General features: G+C 46.8%; 1 pseudogene; it reads left to right on the top strand.

The window, feature by feature from the left end:
* Positions 1-8: 8 nt before the first annotated feature.
* Positions 9-7,901, top strand: LOC100840127 (annotated as a pseudogene).
* The last annotated feature ends 16,977 nt before the right edge of the window (positions 7,902-24,878 follow it).

The raw sequence follows: 24,878 nt of genomic DNA, 5'->3' as shown, positions 1-24,878 counted from the left end.
TACCCACTATGGAGGTAGTAAATTAAACTAGTAACATATACATGTTACTACTTTAAGTTACTCCCCACTAATTAATTTCAATCCCACAAAATCTGTAAACTGAAATTATAAACTGAACCGAAATTATGAACTGAACTCAAAACTGAATTGCCTTTTAAGTTCAGTTTGGGCAATGATGCTACTTGAACTGACGAAACAAGCCACCTAGTGACTGCTGAACCTGCTCCAAAACCACACCACGATCGACCTCAACTCACCCAAAAATTCAGTACTACAAGGACTAGGCACCAAACAAAATTAACAATTTGCTGCGCACATCTTCTAGCAACAATCGATTTCAGAGAACCAACTGACAGATTGCATCCTTTTGTTATTAGCTGCTGCTTCTAGAACACACAAATAATGCCAAAACAGAATATATTTTCCATGATTTCCCCCTGATTAGAGCTGCATGCCTGCATTTTCTTGTCCACACAAACATGGTGATCAACACATAAATCATGGGGATTGTGCTAGCGCTGAGGATTGTGCTACCGCTGTTGCCGGCAACTCGCATCACAAAAAGAGGTAGTAGATGAAATATTATATTTCCTCCTATTCAAATTACTCTGCACCCCTGCTAAAATCAGACCAAATATAAGAAGAGTCGGTCTTAATTAATGCTCTTAAAAGTACTAGTAGTATAATCTTAATTTGATCTTCATTAATACTTTTGGAATTAGTACTGGAGAAAAAAGAAAATAAGATTAGTGTCTTAGTTTTCCCTTAGAATGCAAATTGTATTGTGAATAATCCCACATTTAATTTCCAGGATGCACAGTATTTTGAATATGAGGAAGTAGTATATACAAGTACAAAATTTAATGGTAAGTAGATCCTGTTTACACACATTTTCATTGGTTTTGTATAAAATAAAATATATTTCCTACACTATGATACCATGCATTATGAAGCTAGATTAATACATACACATAAGATGAATTACAAGTTTTACGATGGTCGGCGATTTTAGAAACCGTCCAACCTAATTGATCCAACGGTGGAGAAATAAGAAGTAATGAAAAGTACTAAAATAAAAGTATCAGAAAGTACCATAATTATTGATTTATTTTTTAAACTAAAAAAGCTAAACCAGCAAAGGCGGAAAATCGGCAACTGAATTGTGTTTCCTATTATTTTCCTGTAAATTAGCTAGGTGGGTGCATGCGGTAAATTAGCTAGGCGACTAACGTGTGGCTGCATGCGGCTACGCTGCCTTATATATCCTTGTTGCAACCACGTGGCAAATGTGGTTAGCAATTAAGAATGCAATCAAAACAAAAAATCCTTGTTGCATGCGGTAAATTAGCGAGGTGAGTTTGCAATCGATTGAAGACTGGGCTGTGCTTTAATATTTGATCAAATTTCTCCCTGGTTAGTCACTCTCTCATGTCAATCATCTGACCCGAGTCACCCGGCACTGCTCCCTCTTCTCCTCACTCCTCTGAACCGACCTTGCTCCTTATCTTCGAGCTCTCTGCAGCGGCGGCGGTGACCCTCTCATCTCCGAGCTATCTGCCGCGGCGGCGGTCGACCTCTCACTCTCTCATCTCCGAGCTCTCTACGGCAGCGTCGGTGACCCTCTCATCTCCAAGCTGTCTGCGGCAGCGGCGGCTGTTGGGATTCGCGTGGTGGCCGAGACCCCTGTCGACCTCGCCCACCCGCGCGTGCAGGAGCTGCCGCTCCAGCAGCTTCCGTTGAGTTCCTCCGCGCCCTGATCGATCTCTGCGATGGCGGCGGGCAGGATCTGCGTGGACGCGCGGCGGCGGCCGGGATCCGCACGAAACGGGGGTCGTGCCGGTCAGAAACTTGCAAAGACAACGATAGGAACGGGTTCTACAGGCGGCGTCGGTCTGATTCTTCAGTGGAGGCGGGTTGGGAGCAGCGGGAAATACCGGTGGGTGCGGATGCTCGACGACATGCTCACACGAAACCCCGCCTTGCAGCGCGTCGTACTCTCCGAGGCCGCTCTCGGAGGCGACCGCAACCTTAATATGGATTGCTAGCAGAATATAGGATTTTCTAGACCTTTTTCCCGTGTAATAGCTATGTAAGGCTGGAGCTTTTGGAAGGAGTGGTAGCATATCATAATTAACACCATGCACTGTATTAACTAGTAATCCGCATGCATAAATCAACTTTTGACTGATTTGCAGTACCACTTTCATAGTTGCAGCAACTCAGAAGTGATGCCTTTTCAAATGTAAAACAACAAAAGAAACTCATGTGAGAAAGTTTCACAGGAATCATACTGAAAAACAACTTACAAAAAATACAATAAGCCAAATATGGGCCAGAGAATTGCAAATTAGAGCGGTTCAATAACAGATAGCACCTACCAAATAAAGTTTAAGAGTTCCGACTAATCACCTAAACAATTTTCTGCTGTAATAAAACCATATGGTAAGCAAAAATGAGTTACTATAATCAACTTTTTATCCAGACATTCAACGAAAAACAAGGGAATCACAGGTTATTCAATATCATCATACACACACTACTCTGGCTGTGCGCTATAAGTATAGTGACCATTGTTTAGGTTCTTTCCTCCAGGAATTAGAGCTTCTGGCTTCATGTAGCCCTTTTGTTGCTTTATCTTATAGAACCTGGCAATCTCACCACAACAGAAACACATGATCATTATTTTAAGAGAGTCGATATTTGCAAAGTTGATATTTTAATACAACAATAAAGAAGAGTACTGGCCATGCTAAATTAAGTTTGAGCAATATAATTGTCATCAGAAAGGGGAAAAGTACATAAAAAGAAATATATTTTATAAAACTAAATGGCAAAAGAACGTGCAATCCTGTGCACATTAATTAACATTAAAAAATCAAACATAATATGATAATAAAAGTAGATAATAACTCAAGATAGATAATTTGTCTTCTACTGGAGTTCTAGTAAGAATATTCCACACAATCATATATGGTGCTTACCGCACATAATGCATGTAAAAACTCAGGTGTATATACAAAAGATAGCACAACGATTTTCTAAAACATTAGTACTCCACCTGACTTGAAATGCCTCGGAACAACACTAACATAAGTCAAATTTAATAAGTCGCATCGATATGACTTAAGAGGCAACATGCATCTTGTGCACGACCTCTGTAGTAGCCAGTGGGATCGTAGAGTTTCCTACACGGAGAAGCATTAAAAGGAAAGTAGTTAGAACATGACCTTTTAAGCATAAAGTTTATGACACTGGAATGATGTGTGGTCACTAACATACAGGTTGTTTCATCCAAGTTTATGCATGTACACACTGCACCTAGTGTTGAATGTTCCTAGCAGTATTCAGCCACACCCAATATCTGGAAATTGAATTGCATACAGTCATCCTGCAGATTTTCACTTCCATTTAAGAGTAGAGATAAAGAAGAAAATAGACATTCACTTCCAGTTCCATCTGTTGAGTTTCCCGTTGGTCTCAAATTTCCCCTCATTATGTGTTATATGTAGTCACTAAGATGTGATTAATCATGAGGTTACCCTATCGACTTATATAAGATCTTTGAGGGACAAAGCACAAACAATGCATAGTGTACTAGGCATCTAGCATGATTTGTAGTCATTCTTATTAGAATCTGACCTGAAGTAGATTATGTCATTCTTACTTTAGTCCTTTCTAATAAATCCACCCATTTTCCACATAATTATCTCCTGGTTGGCTTCATCCCACTCAACATAGCTTTTCCGCACACTAAAACCTTTCTCAAGAGCATAACTGTTATAGAACTCGAAACCATCATCCTCGCTACCAAACATCTTCCCGACGATATCAAGATACTCATCCACAGACTCATCAACCATGTTTTTTAATCACATACAAATCAAGATTTGTTTAATTTTTGGACTATTAATTTTGCTGAAAAAAAAGAGAAAAGAAAAAACTTACCTCGGGCGGCGGCGGCGGCCAGGGCGGCGCGCGGCCAGGCTCGAGGAGGGCGGGGGCCACTGGATTCGGCCGGGGGTGGTCGGCGGCGCCGCGGATCCGGCCGGAGGGGACGCGGGCGGAGCGTGCAGCGGCGGCGCGAGGGGAGCACGAGGAGGCGGCGGCGGCACGAGGTGGGAGGCGGGGCGCCGGGCGGAGGGGAGGAGGCGGCGGCGGTGTTAGGTGGGAGGCGGCGCGCCGGGCAGAGGGGAAGAGGCGGCGGCGGCGCGAGATGGGCTAGATACATCCATTTTTAAAAAGAAAATTGAGACAACAATTATGAAACGGAGGAATAGTCACCAATCACCGTAAAGAAGCTCAAGATGAATATATGGTACTCCCCAGTCCCACTAAGACCACCTAAGGAAGTGACCTAGATCTTTTGGTTGTGCACAATATCCCTCGCCCTCCCCCCAATCGATATCCCATCCACTATATTTTTCCTTTTCAATTTTAATTGCTACTCTCCGTCAAAACATACATTCCCTCCGATCCATAATAATATTCCGACACTTATTATGAACCGGAGGAAGTAATTAAACACATTATTTTGCCATGGATATAATTTAAACATCAAGATTGCATTGCACATGATTCAATAAAATTTTAAATCAAATTTTTAGGGCATAATTAAAATTTGGTTATTTGCACATAGAAAGTCTTAGATTCAAAAGAACATGAATATCTCCATGTGGTTGCATATATTTTAGATTTGACATACCTGTGAATTGCAGGTTGCTGGTGAGCTGTCTAGCAGCAATTCAGAAATTGCAAAACAAATGGTGCCCAAGTGTGGCGGACTTCCCAAAATAATAGCTGCCGTGGGCCATGCCTCTTCCTCATTCTTGAGGGATATTAATGATGATCTTGTGAAGCCTCTTCCTCATTCCTAAAGGATACAAATGATGATCTTGTGGTCAAGTTGCGTACTGACCAACAACTCCATCATTTGAGGGGTCTTTTGTCATGGATGCATTCCTATTTTGATGCTTGTGATGATTCAGTAAAACCGTTCATCTTCTATTTGTCGGTCTTTCCTATAAACTGGGTCGCTGGCTCAGGCGATGGATCACAGAGGGTTACTCTAGAGACACAATTGGCCGTACGGCAAAGGAGAATGCAGAAAAGATCTTCTCTAATCTCATTGAATTGGGCATAATACAGCAACCAGAAAGCAATGGCATGTGCCAAATCAATGGTTTCTTTCGTGAATATATCATCTCACAGCCAATGGAAGATAACCTTGTTTTTGCTTTGGAAGGGAATTGTAAGGTAAACTTGCAACGCATAGGCAACACTTGACCATAATGGAAAACCGGGACAGGGACGAGATTTTGTTTGACAGTCTTGACTTCTCACGGCTACAGTCTTTGACAGTATTTGGGAAGTGGGAGTACTTCTTCGTCTCTGACAGCATGAAGCGGATCCGAGTGCTTGATCTAGAGAATACAACAGAAGTAAAGAATGATCACCTTGAGGAAGTCTTGTGGAAGCTGTTGAGCCTCAAGTTCATTTCTCTGAGAGGATGTACAAACATTACTTATCTGCCAAATTCAGTGGGTGACCTGAGGTAGCTGCAGACTCTAGATGTCAGACAAACCTCCATAGTCGCACTGCCATCGGCTATCCTGAAGCTACTGAAGATTCAGTTTATTCGAGCTGGTACCATTGTAGCATCAGATGAAGACCAGAAATCAGCACCATCAGAAGACGATGCTGGCAAGGTGGCATGCCAACAGTCGGCAACAGCAACACCCCCACCTGAAGGCAGTCATGGATCAAGCCCACTGCTTTCTACTTCAGTATCTCCGCCAAAAATTCCACTTGATACCCAGAGCTTATGTGCGCCGGTGAGAAAGCTGTTAGGTTCGTTGCATAGGAAACAAAAAATTTCCTACGAGAAGTGCGGAAGAAAACCCAAGAATATATATACTAGATGTATGTAACGAGAGGGATCATGAACACCATACCCTCGTAGACCGCTAAGCGTTACGATCACGAGATCGTTGTTGGTGTAGTGGAACTTTCAATGAGATCAATCTCAGTGCCGAACGGACAGCACCTCCTTGGTATCCACACGTTCAGCTTCACGTTGTCTCCTCCTTCCTCGATCCAGCAAGCGAGAGGGAGAGGTAGACGAGATCCCGGCAGCACGACGGCGTGGTGACTATGGTGAATATTCTCACAGGCAGGGCTACGCCGTACGCGTGAGAAGAGGAGGAGAGGAGGGCTCAGGGGAGAGAGATCCAACTGAAAAGCTTGGGGTGTCTCTCTCCCTTGCCCCCCCTTCTATTTATATAGGGGTAGAGGAGGCGTGGCCGGCCAGGACTATCCCGTGGCCAGGACTCTCCGGCGGCCAGGACTCTCCTCCTGGCCGCATGGGCCCTGTGGGCTAGCCCCTCGGCCCATTAAGGCCAGGGTGCTCCCTCACAGGCCCATTTAGCCCAGGGATAGGTGGGCCTCAAGGTGGAACCCTCCGGATCCCTCCGGAACCTTCTAGAAGCTTCCCGGTCAAAACCGGGAAATATTCCAAACTTTCCAGAACCCTGAAAACAACTTTCCATATATAAATCTTTATCTCCGGAACATTCCGGAGCTCCTCGTTGCGTCTAGGATCCCATCCAAGACTCCGAATCATAATTCGATATCATCATCATTTATCTCATCTAACCCAAGCAACATGAAACGTTAAGTGTGTGACCCTACGGGTTCGAGAACATGTGGACATGATCAAATATCAATAACCAATAGCGGGACCTGGATGTCCATAATAGTTCCCACATATTCCACGAAGATCTCATCGGTTGAACCACTATGTCGAGGATTCAATTAATCCAGTATCCAATTCTCTTTGTCTCGCGATATATTACTTGCCCGAGATTTGATCGTCGGTATCGCCATACCTAGTTTAATCTCGTTACCGGCAAGTTCTCTTTACTCGTTCCGTAATATAATACCCCCGCAACTAAACACATTAGTCGCATGCTTGCAAACTCATTAGGATGTTATATTACCGAGAGGGCCCAGAGATATCTCTCCGTCACAAGGAGTGACAAATCCCAGTCTTGATCCATACAACCCAACAAGCACCTTCTGGGATACCTGAAAAACACCTTTATGATCACCCAGTTACGAGATGACGGTTGATGCCCACAAAGTATTCTTCCGGTACTAGGGAGTGGCATGATCTCATGGTCTAAAGAAATAATACTTGACATAATAAAACATAAGCAACTTAAACTTAAGTGACACGATCAAAAACTATGTTTAGGTTTGGGTCTGTCCATCACATCATTCTCCTAATGATATGATCTCGTTATTAAATGACAACACATGTCTATGGTTAGGAAACCTTAACCATCTTTAATCAACGAGCTAATCTAGTAGAGGCGTATTAGGGACACGGTATTTGTTTATTTATCCACACATGTATTTGAGTTTCCAATCAATACAATTATAGCATGGGCAATAAACATTTATCAAGAACAATGAAATATGATAATAACAAATTTATTATTGCCTCTAGGGCATATTTCCAACAAAAGCCCCAACTTGTAAGGGCTGATACTACTGGTGTTAAGGTTCCTGCAGGGATTTGGAAAATGTCTTCCTTGCGTACCGTTGGCGTCGTGAATGCAAATACTGAAGGTGGGAAGGCTATGCTGAAGGAGCTCAGAAAACTTACCCAATTGCTCAAGCTCAGCGTCTCCGGCATGAACAGTGAAAACTGGGAGAAGTTGTGTGATTCACTCAAAGGTCATGGCCATCTGGAATCCTTGTCCGTGCGATTCGATGAGGATTTCTTGATTGAGAGCTTCGAGCCACCAAAGACCTTAAGGAGGCTAAAGCTGTACGGGCTTAGAAAAGAACACACAGTCGGTTTCAAGAAGCGTGACAATCTCAAGATTTCAGTTCATTAAGATGACCATACCAAGCCTGCGGGACATGCACTTCCTTCAAAAATTGCCACATCAGGCTATCCTCAGTCGTCTTTGTATCAAGCCAACTCAAGAAGTTAATAAGCTGGATTTCAGCATGTCGGGAATATGAGTACTTGAGTAGTAATGGTTACTTGGAACAGCCAGTCTCAATATTCATGAAACACTCACTGAATTATTTTATGAAACTTTACATATTCAGTTCACATGTAAGTTACAATGTGTGTAATTGTTTTCGAATATATGTACATATAAATTTGTGGAGGTGCTCGAACTCCAAACTTAAGTTCTGGTTAATTTGGTTGAAAATAAATAAACAGAATTCCCCAGCCCCCTAATTTTGGAATCAATTAGTCTGACGTCGCTACTATGACGGCAGAAGCGTGCAGTTGTTGAAGTTGGTTTGACAAAATGTCCCAACGGACACTACGATCTTGGAATTGATTAATCATATATGTGCACTGATCTTATTCTATTATGAATGATTCATGGAGGTATGATTTCCTAAAGAAATATGGGAGATGGGATTCATGGAGCATGCAGCATGTTTGGTGCTTTCTAATTGATCCTTATCATGTGCTAATCACTTCATGATTTTTTTGATGTATGCAGTGTGCAGCATGTCCATAAATGACCTGTCAGATTTCATTTTAGGGGAGCACCATGATTGAAGAGGATGGGGCAGAGAAATATCTATGGCAACGATGACAAAGTATCGGGAGGCTCTTTTTAAACTAATGCAACAAAGCACCGAGAGGCACTTTTCAGGCTAAGGTTATAATATTACCTCATCCTTTGAAATTAAAGGTACGTTGTCATTTTCAGTCTCTTATAAGCAATGTATATTTAGGTTTTTACTATACATGGCACCTTTATGCTACTGCTGCATCAAGAATTTGCTACGCGCGATGTTTTATGCTCTGCTTCTTATTGTGATGTAGCATAAACCTGTGTTCTAGAAATAATTATTGCAACTTATACTTTTTTGTTCAACATGGTTATATTTTCTATGCTTGGTCCTATCATACGTAGCAAGCGCATAGTTCATGGCCAAGGATTTAGCTATATAAGTTTCCTCAGAGATTAAGGTTTTGGCTACTATAGTTTATTGGTGTGTTTGTCATTTTTGGGAGAAAAGCAGGGTAGACCTTTACTAGAAAGCTGTCAATGGGTCGCATCGCAATTTGTTGAAGTTGATCAAGCAGTACTTAATTCATTTCTATTATTATTTTGTGTGTTATCTTTTTCTTTCTTGCTCATTGTGGCATGTTTTATTTTTCATCTGCTGCATGTGTCATTTTTATGCAGAGGACAAGAAAATGCTTTATGTGCCTTAGAATATTCTGCCACTCGATACTGAAAGTACCGACCAAGCGATTATGCATAATTCTGAGGTTTTATCTATCTTGACTTATTGCAGATGCCACCTTAATGCTCGTGCGCTCGTTGCCCATATGCCCAAATGCCATTCAGAATTTATCTGTTTCAAATGAAATTTTGCATGTGGTACAAATATGCCACCACCATTAGTTGATCGTTAAGTCAATTGTCAGGACACTGGACTATTATCTTTTGAACATCACGTTTTTTTTTGACGAAACGACACAGCGTGCCATTCATATATCAAATAGGATCGAGAAGAACTCAACCCGGAGGGTAACAATTACAAACACAGGAACAAAAAGAAAACAATTACAGTGGGGGAATTGTTGGAATGCTTGTGAGAACATATGCTGAAATTATGATGAGTTTTAGTATACTTCCTCCGTTTTTTAACATATGGCGTATTAAATTTTCACATGTTTTCCGAAATGTTGTGTTACTAGCTTAAGCTTAGAAAAGCGTGTGTACAATCGTTGAAGTTTTCTTAGAAAATAAAGGCCATGTGTGACAAGAAATGCTTGCGCACGTCGACATCAGCGAAAGAATCAAACCCGTGCGTGTTCACCAACTGTTTTTTCACCGAAGCGTGGCATGCTGCATGCACTTGCAAGTTGCAACGGTTTGCTTGTTCTTCTCCGTGGAGGTGCACACAAGCGCACCGAGGGGTGTAAATTTCTTCAACGATTCTACTTTCCAGGGCACACGCCCGTACATGTGATGATGTGTCCACGATTATCCATCTTACCCGGCTGTTGGTTCCCGGTATGACAATTAGAAAATTTTCATTATTGCTGAAATTTACTCTGAAATGTTGTGTTACTAGGATCTTAAAAAACCTGAATTATAAGTTGTCTAAAATGAGTACTTTGTTGTAAAGGAAAAATCAACATACCACCTAGGGGCAAAATTGTCTTTTCATCTCTTACTTAACGGTCAATTAACGGTAGTGGCATATTTGTACCCCGTGCAAAATTTGAATGGCATATTTGGAACAGGCAAATTTGAGTGTCATTTGAGCATATGGGCAAATTTTCAGTGGCAAATATGGAATTCGAGTAACAAGCCATGTGTCCTGGCATCTGAAGATCTGGCTGCACGACCTGTATGGAAACACCAGCAAGCAGCCACACTGTTCACCTTCACATTCTCTCGAAGATCTCTCTAGGCCTATAGTCTCGAACCTCTGTCTGTTTCCAATTATGGGCAGTGCAGATTTTAGGCAGGTTTTGGCTGGTTTGTGTCCTCCTGCTTCTAGCACGCTATCGCGGATTGCCACTGAAGAACAGTTTATCACCATGTTTCAGAAAGAAAGGCTGAAACTGAAGGAGAAAATATCATCTGCACCTGGTGGAATTTTTCTTGTCAGTTGGAAGATAGGAACTTGAAGGAAAGGCTTTTATCTGTTTGACAGTGCACTTTGTTGATGCAGAATGGAAGATGCATAGCAATATCATCAGATGTTTCTTTTCAGAACTTACAGACGGCAAGCCAGAATATTACATTAGCTTCTTGCCCAATTGACAAAACTTCCAAAGCTTCAGCTATTCATATAGAGGTTTCGGTGTCGTACCAAAAGAATCAATTACATTACCTCGAGGAGAAGCTTTTGGGAATTACATTACCTGAGTCAATGGATAATAAAATTATATTGGACTTGGAGAAGATTCTGAAAGGGCAGAACTGCCTTCTTGCCGAATGTAAAATAATAACTATACCTTCTGGCTGTCGTGCTGGATCCCAATTTAAGACGAGGTTTCTTGAAGATTGCTTTGGACAACCATACGGTAGTGGTGCCAGAATTTAAATCTCTGAAGTGCAAGGAAAGATTTGTGGACCTTTTTTCCAATACTCCTGCCATGCTCATCAACCATGCAGAACGAACCATATGTAGATGAATACTCATAGAAGTGATCCAATAGATGACGGCACAAGTCAGAATTACAATGAACAAACAGCGCATGAAGCTTGGAGAGAACTCCATTTGTACCTTGATGGAGACCTATGTCCTCCAAATGATGTCACTATCTAAGCAGAGAGGCCTTATCTCAGGATATTTTGATATCCTGAAATGGAGGAAGGACATTGCTTCCATATATCGACTCTCTCTGCGCTCGCACGTAATGTCTCAGCTGAATCTGCATTCGATGAAACAGATGAACGGGATGGCTCTGACGGTCGGCTCTCGCGAGCGGGCGACCGCGGCGGCGACGCTCGTCGCCCCGTCCTTGGAGCTTGCCGCCAACGCTTAGCCTCTTCCCGTTCTTCGCCCTGGCTGTGGGCCGGTCGCCGCTGCCGCGTCCTGCGCTTCGCTGGTGGGTGTATCGTCTCCGGGGGCCGCTGTGCCGGTCGCCAATGCCGTGCACAGCCCGTCCCCGGTGGTGGATGCTGCTGACTTCTGGGTGAAGGCGGCGTCTGATATCCAGGTGGCCTTCGATTTCCTCACGCCGCCCTCTCGCCGTGCCGTGCCGGAATCCGTCGTGGGCTCTCTCGCGGACCACTTTCGCGATCTCTGTCTGGTAGGCTATTCTGAGGCGGAGGCCTTCCAGTCGACTTGCTTGCTGGACGCCTCCCGTCGTTTGACTGGCGGTGCGTCCGTCCTGGATCTTGCTGGTTTCTTGCGGGAATATCCCAATTTCCTGCTGCCGCACTCGCTCCCCGGCCCGCCGCCTGGTTCGCCTGGGTCGGCGCTCTCCCCGCGCTTTCCTCCGACAATTCTGGAGGCTGGTCAGAAATTTGCGCGTTCAATTGCTTCGCGTCACCGTCAGCCGGTTCACCCCTTGTCCCGGCACGTGGCTTTCCTGCTGGTGGTCTCCTTTGGTCGGGCTGATTTTCGCCTGGAGGTCAGCTCTGTTGAGTTGGCGTTGGAAGTTGCTTTGGGGGCGCGTGGTGCTCTGCTGCAGGTGGTGCAGTTGGCGGAGCGTGTGTTCCGTTTTTCTGTTTGCAGTAAGCATGTCGGCATGGACATCATCAAGCTTAGCTCGGTGTCGAACTCGAGCTTCATCTGTTTCTTTCATCTCTGGAGCTTGGGTGGCCCGAACTGGCGTCGGGAACATGCTCTTTGGCTGGCTGAGTCGGAGGCTGAGTGGTCCTTGGTTCTGCACTCCAAGCGGTGCTCGGCGAATGCACTCCAGGCTTTGGCAATCGGTGACTCGCTGGGCACTCAGTCCATTCTCAAGAAACGCTCTGCGGCCCGTCGTTCTCGTCCGAATCGGCTGCGTTTTGCTGACTGCATCGCTTATGAGGCTTGTCTTGGATATGGGCTGCCTTCCGCCTCCTGCGCCCCCCTAACCAGCTGGTTCTTGGTGAATTTTGCTTCCAGCTTGATCCGTCCCGTCTTTCTTCTCCGGTGACGGCGCCGCCAGGGCCTCTGCGCTTCGGCAAGGTGGGAGCTCCGGTCTGTCAAGTGCGTGACGTGTCCCTTGGTGGTTCGCTGGACCCGTTACGGGAGTGGGACGTGTCACTTGGTGGCTCGCTGGGGCTGAACCGGGTGGATGACGTGTCACTTGGTGGCTCGCTGGTCCGAACCGGGTCGATGACGTGTCACTTGGTGGTTCGCCTGTGCCGTTGGCGCCGCGCCCTGTTGCTTGCGCGCCGTCTGGATCGCACGTTCTTCCTCCGGCTCATGATGACTTGGGCTCTGTTGACCCTGTGCTGGGCGACATCATGACGCTTTTGCCGTCTCCTTGGCCTCTCCCTAGCCCTGTTGACACCGGTCCTGTCCGTGGCATTAATTGCCCGGGATTGGACCTAGCTTGTGGCATGGGCTTGCGGCCTGCTCGGCCTTTCGGCGATAGGCAGCGTCCGTTCCCTATTCTTTCCCAGGCACTTTGTTAGGCCCGCTGTCAGTGGCCTATGCGCTGGATGGGTCGCCGCCCTGGTCCTTCGCCTCCCCGTTCGTCATGGGGCGCCGAGCCTGGCTCTCTGCAACGTCTTGTCACCCTCGATCCCCACGATCATTTACAAGCCGTTTCGTCTCCTTGTAGTACTACTTCACTCTCCTTCGTCAAGCCCCCCAATAGTACTACTTCGCTGGGTTGGTCGCCCCCTCCTCTCCCCCTTCCCATCTCCACCATGATTCTCCACCTTGCCATGGCCAACTTTGAGTTTAACCCGTCTGCTTGGGTGCCGGAGGGACTGCATTGGTTGGATGGTGGGGAGGAGCAAAACCCGGAGGAGGTTCTGTACGTTGGGGAACCACCGCGTCGGCACAACGACCAGTACGCCATCGCCATGGTCGACCCGCCGGATCCTGATCCTGCGCCTCTCCCCACTCACCGGAACACCCTCAACGAGGTAATCCATGTCATCTCCAACCCTCCGCACAACCTGGCAGTCCAATGGTCCACTATCCACCCCTTCTGCGCGGGTATCATCAAGTTTGAGAATGTGCTTGTTCACGATCGAGTTGTTTCTAGACCGGGTTTCTTTCATCTGGCGGGGAGCAGGGGTCTTGTTCTTCATGCGGCAATCTGAAGCCCACAATGTCAGACGCACTGAGGGGCTCCGCATGTTCTATGTCATGTTCTTAGGATGGCCCATGGATTTCTGTGATGAGCATCTGTTCCGTCAAGCTGTTCTTCGTTTTGGTATTCCTCTGAACTGGGTTGATCGGCACATGAAGGAAGCCTACATCCTGATCCGTTGTTTGGTCAAAGAGCACCTGAAGGTTCCCCGTAGCACCATTCTTGAGCATATCTGTCACTATGGAGGTCGTGGCCGCTCCTGGACCATGCCTACCATGCTTCTGGATGGGGACTTGGATGGTGTGTTGCAGTTTGAGGAGGAAATCCCGGAAGGCACTTGGAATCATCATGCGCCTCTTCCTCCCCCCGAGCCTGAGGACGGCTGGGAGATGTGGGGGCATGGTGAGGACAATGGTGCTGATCAAGGGGCCATCGGTTGGGTACAGCAGCAGCAGGAGCAAGATGAGCTGATGCCCGATTCCCCTGAAGTGCCGGCTGATCTTCGTGCCCCCTCCCACCCGCTCGGCGTTCAGATCATGCGTGCACCGGCGAACTCGGATAGCATGAACTCCTTCAGCCATGACTTTGTGGTGCTGCACCTTGGCCCCCCTTCTCCGCCTACCCCGCGGCGACGTGCTCTGCCTGGCATCTCCATCAGAAGCTACCCTCGGAACACTGCGGCTACGGCCTCTGCTCCCAGCCTAGATCCTGAGCTTCAACTGTTCGCGCATGACTTAGGGATTAATTCTGCTTTTGACCATGATCTCCAGGTGGCTTTGCTTGATCAGCATGAGCGTGCGCTAGAACTGCAGTCGTTTGAATTTGATCCAGAGGATCCCAAGGGGAAGAAGATTGTGGCTGGGCCTAGTAGGTTGATCACCCCTCCCGGTACTGCTCGGTGTACTTCGCCGTCCTCGGTTTCTATGCTTGGTATGCCACGGGCGGCTCCTGCTGTCGCTGCATCGCCGATGATCTGGCCTTCTCCAATGTATCACATTCCGGGTCTCACGCCCCAGGCAGCTGCTCCGTCTAAGACTGATTTGGGCTCCCTGCCGACTATCCCTTCGGCACCTGTGGCTGAAAACATCCTGCAGTTGATTGGCCAGAACCAGATGACGTTCTCCAGGAGATTGCTCCCACCTCTGCTAAGAAGAAATGGATCATTCGTTATCTGACTGAGCTCGTGGACAAGGAGGAGTCTGAAGCTGCTGATAACAGTAAGGGGGAGGCTCAACACTCTGATTTCTCGCTGATTAGAAGACTTGATCCCCTTTTGACTGCTGATCATGAGCAGAACACTGCGCAGTCCTTCACCAGCTCTGCTACCGGGCCTCGTTGCACCAGGAGTTTTGGTAAGGTTTATGAAAGGAGAGGTAAGGCGGCTTCTTCTTCGGTGGTCAGGCTGGAGTGCGATTCCCGCTCTTTGGCTTTTCAAACCTTGGGCCGGGACTTGCCTGCTCCTCCTGGGCCATCCCACTCTGTGCCTGCTCGCCTCCGTGCTAGGCCCATTCATGAAGGAGAAGTCAGACGTAGCCCACGGCTCAGTGCCCTTCAGCAGGGCTTCAAACGTGATTATGCTGACATGCATCATAGTACTGCTACCGCCTGCCAGGATCAGTCTTCCTACACCTGGTCTCGCTCCAGTCCCAGTGTGGGATCTCAAGCTCCAGTTTCTTCCAGACGTCAGATTAGCCAGGAGATCCCTGCGGTGCTTCACCAACATCTTCAACCGGCTGCTGATGGCCAGGCTCCGCCACCGATCCCTCTACAGGTTTTTCAGGAGACTGGTGCTTCCTTCTATGGTCTCGCTCCTATGGAGCTGGAGGCTGACAAGCTCAACAACCCGGCTGGTGTTCCCCATGATGATACATCCGAGGCTTAGTGGGTGCTGGTGGCCCTTTTGGTGTTATTTTCTTGTCCTCTGTACTGTGTTAACTTTGTCTGCACTTCGTCGTTCGGAGCTGTGCTTCGTTCGTTTGCTGCTTCTTTCATTTTGGACTGTAATGAAGAGTACAATGACTGCTTCTAGGGATTGGAATGTTCTGTGTTGGAACATTCGGGGTATTAACGCTACTGCTAAGCATGATGCATTCCGTGCTAGCATTTTAGAGGGGGATTGCTGTGTGGTGTGTCTTCAAAAACCAAAAAAGCCTCCTTTGACCTCGCTTTTGTTAAGAGGTTTGCCCCTCGCCGCCTTGATCATTTCGTGTTTGTTCCGGCGGCGGGTGCGGTGGCCAATTCTGGGGGCCTCATCACTCTTTGGGACGGTGGTCTCTTTACCGGCACGGTGATGGACGCGCTCCCCTTTGCTCTGCATGTCGTGCTTCACTCGAACTAGTCGACTGACTGCTTTCCATTGTGAACATCTACGGGCCGTGTTCTGAGCCTGATCGTTCGGTTTTCTAGGATTGGCTTTGCTCTCTGGACATCGATGAGGAGGAAGATTGGCTCTTCCTGGGAGATTTGAACCTCTACAGATCTTTAGAGAATCGCAACCGCCCGGGGGGTAATGTTCATGATATTCTGAACTTCAACAACGCCATCGCCACTCTTGAGCTTAATGAATTGCCCCTCCTGGGTAGAGCTTTCAAAGTGGACTGGTTCCTCACCTCCAACGCATGGATCATCAATTATCCCAATACTTCGGTGAGGCCCCTTATTCGCTCTACTTCTGATCATGTTCCCTGTGTGGTCTCTATTGCTTCAAGCATCCCGAAGCCTGCTGTCTTTCATTTCGAGAACTATTGGGTTCACTTGCCGGGCTTCTTTGAGGTGGTCGCCACTTTCTGCAATCTACCGGTCCGGACCAATAACGCTGCCGGCAAGGTGGTTGGCCGTTTGAAGGCGGTTAGGCGTGGGCTGAAACAGTGGAGCAAGCGCCTTCCACGGCTAGATGTTTGGATTAAGAATAGTGAGCTCGTCATCATGGAGCTGGATTTGGTGGAGGAGTTGCGGCCACTGGTTGTTCATGAATCCAACTTCAGGGCTCTTCTCAAGCGTCATGTGGCTCGTCTCAGGAACCTGAAAATGATCATTTGGAAGCAACGTTGCTCTATCAGATGGGCCAAACTAGGTGATGAGTGTACTAAGTTCTTTCATGCCTGGGCCACCAAAGCCCATCGCCGCAATGTCGTCCCCCAGCTACGTGGCCCTGATGGGCTTATTGCGGATTCTCACCAGGCTAAGGCCCATGCGCACTGGCTCTCCTTCCGGGATCGGCTAGGCCAGGCCGAGCGTCGCGCCCCCCACCCTGGGCTCGCCTCGTTGATCCACCGGCATGCTGGGCTCGACATCCTCTCGGCCCCTTTTTCTGTGGCTGAAATTGACAATGTGGTGAAGAATCTCCCGTCTGATCGTGTACCCGGCCCGGATGGTTTCAATGGCCTTTTCTTCAAAGTTTGTTGGCCCATCATCAAGGAGGAGATCTATGCGCTTTATAATGAGCTCTTCAACAATAACATCAGCCTCTGCTGCCTCAACACGTCTTTCATCACGCTGATCCCTAAAGTCTTGGCCCCTGAAACGGTCAATGGCTTCCGACCAATTTCTCTGCTGAACTCTTGTCTCAAATTGATCACTAAGTTACTCTCTCTCAGACTCCAGCGTATTATACTCTCCTTGGTTCATGACAATCAGTATGGGTTCCTCAGGTGTCGCTCTATCCAGGATTGTTTGGCTTGGACTCTGGAGTACATTCACCAATGCAAGCATTCTAGAAGGGAAGTTGTTGTCATCAGGCTTGACTTTGAAAAGGTTTTTGATCTCATTGAGCATTCGGCCATTCTGTCCATCCTGCGGCATATGGGTTTTGATGATGCCTGGCTGGGTTGGATTGAGAACATTCTTGCATCTGGTTCTTCTGCGGTCTTCTCAATGGTGTTCCCAGCAAACAGATTTTTTTTCGTCGGGGAGTGAGGCAGGGGGACCCTCTTTCCGCTCTTCTCTTTGTGCTGGCTGCTGATCTTCTCCAGATTATTGTCAACAAGGTCTTTCAGCTTGGAGTGTCGGGACTCCCTATCCCCAATGGTGATGTGCACTTCTCGATCATTCAATACGCTGACGATACTTTGATCATCATGCAAGCTTCAAGTCTGCAGCTCGTTTGTCTCAAGGCTCTTCTGGAATCCTTTTACCAAGCCACTGGTCTTAGAGTGAATTTTTTGCTAAATCTTGCCTTATTCCGATCAATGTCTCGGAGCAAAAGGCTCAAAATCTGGCTGGCACTTTGGGTTGTGCAGTGGGAAAGTTCCCCTTCACCTACCTTGGGCTTCCTGTCGGTACCTCCAAGCCCAAGATTAGGGATCTTATGCCTGTTATTGACCGAATCGATCGGCGTCTGGCTTCTTGTGCTTCTTTCTCTCATTCGGGGGACGCCTGTGTAAGATCATTAATGTGCTCATCGCAGGATTATGCAACGTGAATATCATTACCAAAACTCTACAGAAGAGAGTAATAACAATTTGCCCCTATAAGGAGCAGAATAACAATTATTACAAGGAGAGGACACATGTCCCAACATTACATAATTACATCAACGGAAGTTGAACTATGCCCGAGTACGGACAAGAATACAGCATGGTCTGAAGAGGCTGGAAGCTGGAAGGAAACCCGCCACGAGTCTCAGAACCCTGATCTGGATCTCCTGGCTAAATATCGAATCCAACGTCGTGCTCCACGAAGAAGCTAGCGGTTCACCTGCTCTGCTGGAACCTCTGAAGAAAACAACGTTGCAAAGCAACTGAGTACAAAGTACTCGCAAGACTTACGGGAGATCTAAACTAGATATGCAACAAGTCTCAAAAGGAGGGTAAAGTGGGGTTATGCAGCAGCAGATATATCTGGAGAGACACACTAATGACAACGTCTAATTAGAGGATGAGAAGCGTCTACCAAGGTGTAAGGTGATTAACCTATTTACTAAACACCAAACAACACAATTCTCATATCACCCCCTCAACACCCTGTGAGGAAGCAATTCAAAGAAAACTCACACGTAAGCAGTTTTAATCATATCCATGATTGAGGCTAATTACTACTCAAGTTTAAGAGATTAAGTTGGTTAAGTTCTCTATGATCAAGTAATGACCAACCAAGTCGTCCATAACCTCGGACACGGCTTTCTGAAAGTTTTATCCCTGCAGGGTGTGCCAATTTACCCATACACGTTCGTCCAACCCTTGTTGCCACTCGAGTAGGAACACACAAAGACGTGTGTCGGCAGGATTGGACGACACGACGTTTCCAAGCCTCACAACTAATCCAGGGAACCAACCCAACTGAGTCTAATCCGAAACGAGAGCCCGACTGAAGCGTCGTACGGACTCAAGAGTTGCGGGAACAGTTGGTAGTGGTTCAGTGTGCGCAGAATGACCACTCCAGACGTGTGCCGCAGTCCTATATGTATGCAAAGTACCAACAAATCTCCAAACACAACCTCAGTGTATATGCGATATGCCAAATGGAACGTCCGAACTATGTGGCCCCTGGAAGAGCTATGAAACGAGTACTAAGCCGAGGGGAACCCATATATTCTCCCACAAGCGGTTAGCGCGAAGTTTCTTGGGTCGGTGAAAACAAGAACTCAATCCTTAGGTCGGCGCAAATGGAACAAATCACCAATGCGTTAGAGACGGCCTTCCATCGTTGCCTTGTTACAGTTTAATATCAGATCACAGTTTAATAATTGCAATTTAAATACAGGAAGCAGCATGTGGATGTAGCAATTGTAGAACCCCAGATATAAGGACACTAGACTCGCAACTAAGTATGACATCTAATGACCAAGAACTAGGGCAACAAGCAAACATGTGACATGGTAATAGGACAAGTAACAAGACATGGGGCAATAAGTAGAGCTGACTAATAAGCTATGCAACCTAGAGGCATCGTGACAAGACTGAGATCGTAACTTAATGCAAGATTGAGAGAGTCAATAGGTATAATCAACATGGTCAAGGAAGGGCTACTTGCCTGGAGTACTCAATTGCCCGGAATTGAGCAAGAATCATGGAAGAAGAACACAAGCGTAGTCGTCGTCGTAGGAATCGCAGACTAGCGAGGAAGAAGCAAATACACGACATAAAAAGAAAGTATAAGCATACAAGATACACAAGATAATTGATATACGCAATCAAAGAATGATGTTGTGACATCAGGGATGATGTATGTCATATTAAGGAATCCAAAAGTAAATCCGATATATAATTTACCAAGTTAAATGAAATCTGAAAATAGTACACACAACATCTATACAACTCCATATGCAGAAAATAAAGTTTAATTGATTAATTACACACAATAACATTATAGTTGTATTAGGATGCATGACAATGACATGAATAAGTGCAATGCACGATTTAACAACAACACAAAGAACCGACAAGGTCGGAGTTGCAAACACCGATGGCAACAAGGTACCTGCATCTATCGATATTATCGGTACAAACACGGGCATCTCATACAATACATGCAATTCATATATCGCGCAACCTACGGTCCACGGCACGGAACTCCAAGGTTCTACCTTTGTTGCGTGCCATGTCCGTAGTCGATGCAGTCGACGTCGTCGAAGTAGTCGTGCCCGTAGGCGATGTAGGTGAAGTAGTCGGTCATGGCTCCTCGTACATAGTCGTGCGCAGCAACTCGTCCGGCTCCGGGTCTTCGGTCTCCTCGGCACACGGCAGTAACGCAACAGCAGCAACAATACCAAAGAGGGAGGATGAGAGAGCAACTGCAGGAGGAGGCTTGGGCGGCTGGGCTGCACAGGTGGGCCGAGCTGGGCTTGGCCACGAGCTGGGGTAGATGGGCCAGCAGGAGGACTGGATTTCGTCGGGTGGCAAGGAGGACGCAGGCGAGGCGGCACATAGCAGCAGGCCGAGCCGTGAAGATGTGGTCGCGGGTGGGGCGGCTCGCGGCAACAGGCGGCGACCGGCGGAGCTCAGCGACGCGCGGCCAGGTGCTGGAGGCGGTGCTTGGGCGAGCTGCAGCGAGGAGAAGGCGAGCAGGGGAGGCAGAGCGGGCCGTCGTGCGCGGAGGAGGGCGGAGCAGGGCGCTAGGCGGGCGCGGCCGACGGGAGCAGGGGAAGACGCGCGGCCGACGTGCGCGGAGGAGGGCGGCGCTCGGGGAAGGGGAGGCGCGCGGCGAGGCGACGCTGCCGGCGGTGGCTGGTCGCAGGCAGAGCTGGGCCGGCGAGGTGGCGTCGGGCGGCGGAGAGGCGCGGCCGGAGGAGCGTGGCGGCGCGGGGAGCGAGGGCGGCGCCGGAGAGGAAGCAAGCGAGGGGGGCACGGGAGAGGGAGAGCGGCGTGGCGCAGAGGAGGGCGCGCGGGCGACGCGGCCGGAGCAGAGGAGGAAGGGAGGCCATGGGAGGAGCTCACGCGGGTGAGGAAGAAGAAAGGGGATTGGGGAAAAGGAAGGAGACGGCGGCGGCTTGGAGGAAGAAAATGAGAAGAAAGAAAAAGAAAAAGAAAAAAAAGGAAAAAAGGATTAAATAAGTAGGGTTAGGGTTTGGCTTAGATGGGCTGGTTTTGGACCCAACAAACAATCGCACACAAAATAAATTAAACTGATATTTAATTTGATTTTGAAATAAAAATGAGAAGAGAGACAGTGTAGGTTTAATTAGACCCGGAATTAATTTGTCAAACCCAAATTAGTATTTGTACAAAAATAGGTTTTGGTTTTCACGAACACGCGAAAAGGCAAACACATGGAACGACAGCTTTTATGCAAACGAAAGTAGTTCCATGCGACATGATGCTAATGACATGGAAACACGTTAATGATGACACGAGCATGACAACATGATGACAATAAATAAATTACAAAACAGTCCAAAAGGGTTTAAAAGGAAAAGGGTTGCTCTTGGGCTGTTACAGCCTGCAGGTTGTTAAGTCTGTGTTTTCTTCGCTCCCTGCGTTTGCACTCAGCGTCTTCAAGGTACAGGAGGGTTTTCTGGAGGCAGTGGACAAGCGTCGCCGTATTGCGCTCTGGACCAAATCGGAAGTCACTGTCAGATGTAAAGCGCTTGCGGCCTAGGATAAAGTTTGCATGCCTAAATCTAAAGGTGGCTTGGGGGTCCTTAATCTCGTTGTCTTCAATCAGGCTCAGATAGTTAAATTTCTTCACAAATTCTAAAATCAGGAGAACCTGCCCTTGGTCAAACTCACTATGCTGACTCCGTTCCTTTGTCGCTGGATTCTGTTGGTTCCTTCTGGTGGTGGGATCTCACAGCTCTCATCCCCAACTCCAAGGAAATTGTTAAGGGTCTATCAAGCAATGGAGCCTCCTTCTCCTTCTGGACGGATAGTTGGGACGGAATCCCCTTCTGTGAAAGGTTCCTCCGGGCCTTTTCTTTTGCTGTCAACAAGGAGATCAACCTGAAAAACTTTTGGCAATCTCCTGATCGCTTTGACCTGTTTGCTCTCCCGTTGTCCAATCTGGTGTTCGAGGAGCTCATGTCCATTAACCTCATCGTTGATGATCTCATCTTGGATCAGAACGAGAAAGACCTTTGGGTGACCAGATGGGGTACTGGATCCTTCTCTTCTAAGCATTACTACTTGTCCTGCTTCCCAAGATTATTGAATGATCAACGTGCCACCTGGCTTTGGAAGAATAGATGTGTATCCAAGACCAAGGGTTTTGTCTGGCTTCTGATGAGGGACAAGCTGAACACAAAGACATCATGGATCGCGGGAATTGCAACAGAGATGGACTTCTTGAATGTGTCCTCGGTTCTGCCTCTCAAAGGGAAACCTGCCAGCACCTATTCTTTGACTGCAGCTTCAGCCGTGAGTGTTGGCTTAAATTGGGGATAGCTGGAATGGGTTGGGCATTAATCCGGACATTAGTCTCAGAGTGGCCGTCGCCAGAACCTCAGTGCCTTCCCTCATTCACAAAGAAATTTTATGCTCAGCAGCCTGGGAACTTTGGAAGTGTAGGAATGATCGTATCTTCAATAGTTCTGTCCCTTCTGTGGCTGGCTGGTTGGCCAAATTCTTGCTTTGATCAGAGCGCAGAGTTGTAGGTTTAGTGTCGGGGCGAAAGAGGCGTTGAGGGCCTGCCTGGTCTCCCTCGCCTCGGTCCCCTGAGTAAGTTCTCCCCCCCCCCCTTACCTGCTTCTGTGTTTGTAAATATCATTTTCTTTATATATATATATATATAGGAAGTGGTTTTAGTACGTCCAACCTCCCCAGTGCCCGACATCGGTACCATCCATCTGCATTAGGATTCTAATGTTTTTTCCGCTTTTAGTTCTTTCTAAAATGTTGTGAGAAATCGTAAAGTATTCTTTCTCTTACATGCTTATGACACCATCTGTCCAATTTTTGGATTCTTGCCTCTTCGAGCATGTTGTTTTGTTCGAGCCACATGAAAAATTCAAAACCAATGCTTTTCTTGTCTGTGCCATGGGCAACTAACCTAGGGCTTTGAATCCCATGGCACATGGGTGGCCTATTCAGGAAATATGGTGGGGTTGGAACCGAACAGGACAGGAAAAAAAAAGACCAAAGCAACAGTCCATGCATGGTGCGTGTGCGTGTCCGATGACGCAGCCCGCAGTACTTGTAGGAAGAAAAACAATCGATTCACGTGTCAACAAGGGAATCCAAATGCTGGGCATGTGAGCTTGACCAGCACCTAGGCCCACATCGACAAGGCTTGAGGACCACCCCAATCATGTTCTTCTTTTTGCATGCATCAAGAGATAATTTTGGTTTCAAATCCCTTCATTCTCGTACCCAATGGACAAAAATATCCAACATTTGCTAGCAGTTGCTCTGGATTTTTTTTTGCTAGCGTTGCTTTCTAAAGAAAACAAAGTAACCATGACCTTTTGCCCAGTCAATTGAATATTCTTATTACCCAATGGACAACAACCTTCACATGCTTTTGCACAAAGCAAGAGAAACGATTTTTCACTTAAGGTTCATGTTATTACCCACCGGATGTTTAGCTGCATGCACTTCTAGAAGAATCACTTGTCTCATGATTCGAAGTACATGTACTGCCCATTCAGAATATGTCCAACGACTCGGTACTCCGGGCGCAAGAATGCTTCTTCACTACCCATTGGACATTTGAGTTAATGTACTTGTATCATCCAATGGCCAAAAGAATAACTTCGGAATAATCGGTCGGTACTCCACATTCATCTAATTGGTACTTCAATCACCAAGGAGTCGGTACGGCAAGTTCATCCAATCGGTACCTCAACAAATATGTATGCAGTACCAGGATCGAAAAGACCTTTAGTTCCATGTACTTCTATCAAGCTCTTATTATCCAACAGAAAATCACCTTCACATGCTTTTGCACTTTATTCCCCATTGTATATTTAGATGCATGCACTTCTATTATCCACAGGGTAGAAGGATCACTTGTCTCATTATCTGAAATTATTTGTGTTACCCAATAAGATTATTTAGGTGGATGTATCACGGTCCAACAACTCGGTACCACCGGTGCATCTAATCTGTAGTTCAGCAAACCTGTCTTCGGTACCCGAATTCATCTTATCGATGCCTCAATAAAAATGTGCTCGGTGCCTATGATGAAAAGAGTCCGTACAAATAAAATTGTTAAGAATATTTTGCGGTAATCATTTGGATGATTTCTTGTGTTTGATACAAATATAACCTCGAAAAAAATCTTCGGTACCCCAACTTCATCGAATCGGCGGCTCCATAAAATATACTCGGTGCCTAGGACTGAAAAGACTCGGTACAAATAAGATTTTTTTTTTGCGAGAATCGTTTGGATTATTTCTTGTGTTTGATAACCTAGGAACTTCTCGGCGCCTAGGACCTAGGACCGAGCATATCTTCGGTACCCCAACTTCATCGAATCGGCGCCTCCATAAAAATATGCTCGGTACCTAGGACTGAAAAGACTCGGTACAAATAAGATATGCTCGGTACCTAGGACTGAGAAGACTTGGTAGAAATAACCTAGGAACTTCTAACAATGGACATAGTACCATCAGCATCTTTATGAGGGTACTCTTTAGCGCATCTGTTACAGACTTATCAAAGCAACCAAACTATTTAGCACCATATGTAGAACTGTTGATATCTGTTACTCTGTTACATACTTGGTACATCAAAATTGCTCC

This window comes from Brachypodium distachyon, chromosome 3 (genome assembly GCF_000005505.3).
Source record: "Brachypodium distachyon strain Bd21 chromosome 3, Brachypodium_distachyon_v3.0, whole genome shotgun sequence".
NCBI classification, from domain to species: domain Eukaryota; kingdom Viridiplantae; phylum Streptophyta; class Magnoliopsida; order Poales; family Poaceae; genus Brachypodium; species Brachypodium distachyon.
Note: the sequence above shows the minus strand (reverse complement) of the source record. Positions and strands in the feature narration are given on the sequence as shown.